This window comes from Alligator sinensis, unplaced genomic scaffold (genome assembly GCF_000455745.1).
Source record: "Alligator sinensis unplaced genomic scaffold, ASM45574v1 scaffold147_1, whole genome shotgun sequence".
NCBI lineage: Eukaryota > Metazoa > Chordata > Crocodylia > Alligatoridae > Alligator > Alligator sinensis.
Genome location: NW_005841847.1, coordinates 2,912,291 through 2,918,419, shown reverse-complemented (window position 1 = coordinate 2,918,419; position 6,129 = coordinate 2,912,291).

Genomic DNA, 6,129 nt, shown 5'->3' with positions numbered 1-6,129 from the left:
CGGCGAAACCGCCGCCCCTGCCATAGAAAACTGGAGAAGGGTTCCAGCCCCAGGAGAATGCACCCCCTTCCCCATCCCAACAACCAGGTGATTGGCAGAAGGTTGAGGGGAGGAATTTTCCTGTGGAAATCTTACTGCTGTGGCTCCGCAAGCACAGAGCGGGAAACTCTCCTAGGAGTTACCCCCTCTTCTTGTACATGACACCAGGGGTCACAACATAATAGGCATGCAGGCACCTAGCATGCTTTTCTCACTGCCACCTCAGGGCCAAGGTACTACACGCAAGCAGAGAGAACCCCTCAGGGAGCTCCCCACTCTGTACTTGAATCTCAGCTGTGGGATTTCCACATTCTCCAACATGGGGGCTCATCTGCAAGCAGGGCTTTCCACTTGCAGATGTGTACCCCAGGTTAGCACCTGGGGTCCTTTCTCTCAGGATAGGGCCCCTGGAGCCCTGGAAGGGGAGGAAGACTGACCCTGGGGGATGACAGCTCTGGCAGTGTCTATTAAAACATCTGTGAAGGGCATCAGCTGTGCCATGGCTGATCATGCTCCAAAGAGGATGTCTGTTTCTCACCCAAGACTGCAAAGTGTACTACACAATGTTAATCTGCAGTGTGGTTTTAAAAAGTCTCACACTCTCAGGGTGCAAAATACAAGTATTTTTGGCCCTTATGGGCACTTTTACATGTGCTCTGGGGGCAGGGAGAGGGGCAGCACTTTAATTAGGGCAGCTCTGAGAGCCATTCTTATTAAAGCACCACAGCGTCTCATATCAGCATCCCCATGCTTAAAAATGGTGGCAGGGGTGATTGAACTAAAGCTCACTCAAAGTTCAAGTGCCCACACCACCATTTTCAAGCATGGGGACGTTGATGCATGAGATGCAGGAGGCTGCTGGAGTGCAGAAATGACCATGCTCCAATGCACTGTAATTACAGCGTGTTAGAGCAGCCTCCACGCTCATGTACAGGCACCCTAGGTGTTCATGTTAATTTGATCTTCTCATGTGTGATGTATTAAAGATTCTGATGACTCAGAACATTAAGGAACTGAATTGTGTAGCTGGTACTTTAGTAGGTTTTTGTGATTGAGATCCCTCTATTTTTGCCTCTGTAATTTTCAGGATGGTACTAAAATATATGGAAGATGTGGAGGATTCTGTGGAAAATGTGTCCCTAATGCAAGCATTGGTCTCCATCTTCAAATACAGTAAAAACTGTGATATGGTCAATGCATCAAAAACAGGAAACTCTGTCTTTAAGGTGCAAATTGTAGGTGCTGTAATATTTTCAGTTTTTCATCTCTGTAATGTTTAATTAATTCTAAGAATTCTGTCATGTTTTCATCAATGTTAATATCAGGGATGCATATAATTGTTTTATCATATGTTTGTGAGTACCTGCAACTAATCAGTGCAAATTTTTATGAAGTGTTAAATAAAATACATATGCTGTACTGGTTGTGTCAATCAACTATATTAAAATGTAGAAAGGAAAACTTATTGACAGATAGGGACACAAACTAATAATTTCAACTACTTTCAGCTTTCATGAAACCAGCTGGGCATTATGATCTGCCAAAAATTGACATCAAAAGAGTACAAAAGCAATATACTTTCTTCTGATACAGTTTGTATAGAATTTTATGTTCTTATGTCATTGCAAACTTTTTATTCTCTTCTTTATTTTTGTGGTGCTAAATTAGTAGTAGTAGTTCTGGAAAGAGTTCTGTAGTCTCCATAGAAAATGTTTAACATCAAGACACAGTTTTGTTGTGGGTACAAGAAAATAAGGAAACACATTTTTGGACATCTTATTTTAAAACCCTACCTCTCAGCCAAGTATACTGTAAAAACAGTATATTGCTTGTGTTGTATGATTTTTGTATGCAATTTTATAAATACATATATTTTCTTAAACTTTGTCCATATACTTAAGACGTTTTACTTATAACTGGCCAATGGTATATAAATGAAAGCCATAACTTGCTTTCCTTTCACACCCGGAATTCCCATTGACTTGAGTTTATCAATTTCACATATCATCTAGTTGTTTGATTTGTTTTGTTTTTTGGGGTTTTTTTGTTTAGAAGAACTCCAAGTCTAGAAGCAGGGAAAATATGTATAGTATAAAGTTATCCTGGTTCAGGGCAAATTCTCAGGTAATCAAAGTAAGATTTTCTTTGGGCATAACACAACACAATGGGTATGTCTACACGTGTGCTTTAATGTGCATTAGCCTATTTTAATGCGCATTAAAGCTTCACAAAGAACTGCTCTTTAGCTAATGCCCATTAAAATAGGCTTATGCGCATTTTTCTAGTACCTCTCAATGGAGATACTAGATATAATGTGCATTACCTAAAGCAAATTAATGAACCCGTATATACACCCACTATGTACTAGATAATTGTAAGTATTTTTCTTGGTAATATCTACTCTATAAACCAAATATCAACTTACATTTATGTGTCAGTGCCATTGGTAGTCATATGGCAGCTATATCTTAATTTACCAAGAAAATGTATCCATGAATCAGTAATACAGATAAATTTAAAACTATATTGTATCACAGAAATTTAAGCATTTACTTTTAGATAACACATGTAGGTAATTATTTTGTGATCTCTGTATCAGAAAAGTATTGTTGCACTGTGTGCCTCATATTAGTTGTAAACATTAATAAGAAATATATAACACTATTTTCCTAGAAATGTTTACATTTATTAAAATCTTATAATTTATCAAATATTTATATAATAAATATGCTTGTGTGATTTGACATTTGAGTACTTTGTGTTTTTTTCATATCAGCGACTTATTTGGAATTTCAATTAATTTGTTTAGCTTCAGAATAGTTAGTCAGCATTATTTGAACAGAAACACAAAGTATTGTAGAATAACTGCCACATAATCAGTTTTATCTGTTGTACAAGTGAAGAATGGGAAGTAAATGAAACTTACTTTTTAATTTTTGTAAATATGTTTTAAAAAATAAACTCATTTTTGCATCGGATGGATTAATGACTGAATCCTAAAACTTGTAAAAAAAACCCACTCTTGCGGGCATTAAGGAAGGCAGAAAGTTAGTGGCATGTCTATGAAATATTAATGGGGCAAAGACCTTGCTGTATTTGGTTTTGTGGAAGAAAGAACTTATGTTGTAGTGTCAGGAAAATGCTAAATAAGGGCCAAATCCTGCAACATCACGACCAACTCCAAGATCAAATCGGAAATCCTGGCCCTGTTAACATCAGTAAATCTGTCATTAGCACAATCCCTAAACCATAACAGATACTGTTTAAATTTGTTAGGATTACCATATGTCCGGGTTTTCCCAAGCATGTTCAATTTTTTGATCCTCCAATCTCTGTCCAGGTTTTTTTTTAAATCTGATCAAATGTCCAGGATTTTACTCAGCTCGGCTCTGTGTGTGGTGGGGGGGGGGTGCCTGCAGATGCTGGAAGAAACTGCCCAGGCACTCAGGCTGCAGCAGGGAACTGCATGGCTGCCCAGCGGCAGAGGAGATGTCTGAAGGGTCCTAGCACCTACCAATTTCATTTAGCTTCTCTGCCACAGCAGAGAAGGTGCCCCCAGGATTCTAGCATCTACCGTTTTCTCTCCCTCTTGCAGCAGCATCTGGTCACCCTGGGATGGAAGTGAGGCGCATCAGCATGGCCCAGGGAATGAGGGGCACCAGCAGGGCTGTGGGGTGGGGGGCTGTGGCTTGGGAATGAGGGGCAATGGAATGAGCAGTGCCAGGGCACCGGCACATCACTACCCCTCACAGTCATATTTGCCAACCTCCTCCCAGTGTGCGGCAGGTGTTCTCTTTTCTGGAATGGGATATATGGTAACCCTAAATTTGTAGAATGCCATTTGAAAAGACATACATATAATACCAATGTCTACCTTCAGATCTGATTAGCTCCCTTTTGATTTAAATGCAGAGATTATGATGTGATTATGATGCAGAGATAGCTGTGACCTATCATTAAGAAGCTTTACTTTGGAGCATTACAATGGTCCTTTGTTTTATACATGATAATGCATTGTGCCTGAACTTAAAAAAAATATTCTAATCTTTGTTCTGAGCAGCATAATCTAGGTATAATTTGAAGAAGATTGTATCCATTCAGTAGTTTTCAGCACAGCTGTGGTCAAAGATGGCAAACACATCAGTGTCCTGAGAGCAAATTGTGAGACCATGAAGAGAAAAGGCCAGATTCTCAGCTATTTGCATTGCTTCACTAAAGTCCATAGACTTTTGATAATTTACACTAAATAAAGATCTAGCCCCCAGGATTTATATTTACCAAACAAGGTCATATGCTGTGTTGTTAATTAGTCCTCTATTAGGAATTCTAAATTTTATTAAGATCAGGCGACAGGAGTCTATTACTACCTCTTTACAAAGAACATGGTTGCTCAGATTATGGGCTACTATATTGAGTACAGAAACACAGATAAGCTGTTGGTATCCTTAGTAAATATTTTAAAGTTCTTTTAGGTAATGTATTTTTCATTTACATTGTCCCCAAATGTGGGCAATGTAGGTAGAATTTAGGTCCCTGAATCCAAAGGAATGAACCACGTAAACCCTGCTTAAACTTTCCAATGCCTGAGAGTGCAAATTTATACCAGCAGCATATATATGCAGCACTGGGATGAAGCTTCCTTCCCTTCCCTTCTCCTTCCCTTTGTTCCCTGTACTGTACAGGCAGTGGTTTATGCCATACCTTTGGGGCTATTATTGGACCAATTTGAGTGATTTGGATAGCTGATTGGCACTCCTTCCCTTAGTAGTGATAAAATCCCTCTCTTCATAGTAAGCAGTATTTTGTGTTTAACTGCACTCCTTATATCCATTTCTAAAAAAAAACCTGTTTTTCATGTGATGAATAAAAAGCTTTCCATCATTAAATAAAACCAATGATCCAAAATCAATCTCTGCTTCTCCTAGCCCCTGCTGGATTTAGTCCTATTCCTCTTACATTGAAAAGACTTCCATGATACATTCTATGGTTGGATCTGCTTTGAAGTTTTACCGCTAATCAAGAGATGGCCTATTTTTTGTTTTAGTTTCTTATGAATTTCGTATGGAACATACTCTCCCTGTGCCTGTAGAAGGGTGTTTGTACCCAAAAGCTTGCAAAGAACAATTTGTCCAACTATTTAGTTGGTCTAATAGAAGATACCGCATTTACCCAAAGAACCATGTCTGCTTCTGGAACTTTAGAATTTTGATTTTATTTGGAGTGGGGGGTAGGGTTTCATCAGACATTTGGTGCAATGTTGCTGCTTTTTAATCTGTGAGGCATTTAAAGAACACACAAGTCACTGAATTGTTCTGATGAATTTTGTTATTTGATTTGACATGGAATCATAAAAAAGCAGAGCTAGAAGGCACCTCATAAGGTCTTCTAGTCCACTCTTCTGCTCAAGGCAGGCTCACCCAGACTAAACTTTCCTTGACAAATATTTGTCTAAGCTGCTCTTAAAAACTTACAAGGATGGAGATTCTAGAACTACTGTAGGTTTTTTCCAGTTCTTGACCACCCTCATAGTAATACATTTCTTCCTAATAGCCAGCCTACATTTCTTTTGCTGCAATTTAAAATGATTGTTCAACATGCTGCAGAGGGGCTGGGTTCTAGTGTGGGGCCAGCCAGCCCCGGTCATAATCTATATGCATGTTGTGGCAGAGTAAATAACTCTGCCATAGGATAGTACTTAGGTTGGGCATGAGTTAATGGCAGAGTTAATTAGTTTATTCCAGCCTAATAGCGCCACGTGTATATGGTGACAGTTTACTGTGGGGCTAACTAGTCAACTTTGCAGTAAAGCGCATGTGTAGGTTCTCCCACAGTGCGCCAACCCCCTGCTGCCACTCAGCTGTCCAATCTGGCCCAAGTTCCACATTTCACATTTTAGTAATGGCATGCTGATACTTTGCTGCTGCCAGCAGTGTAACACGGGGAAGGTGAATGTGGCACCAGCCTCAGGAGCCATCTATGAGGGGAGATGCCAGCAATCCCCTCCCTCCTGGGAGGCTTTGCCATGGCAGGGCCACCCTGTGCTCTCCAGCACCCATCAGTGCATCTTGCAGGGGACGGGGATCAATGGAA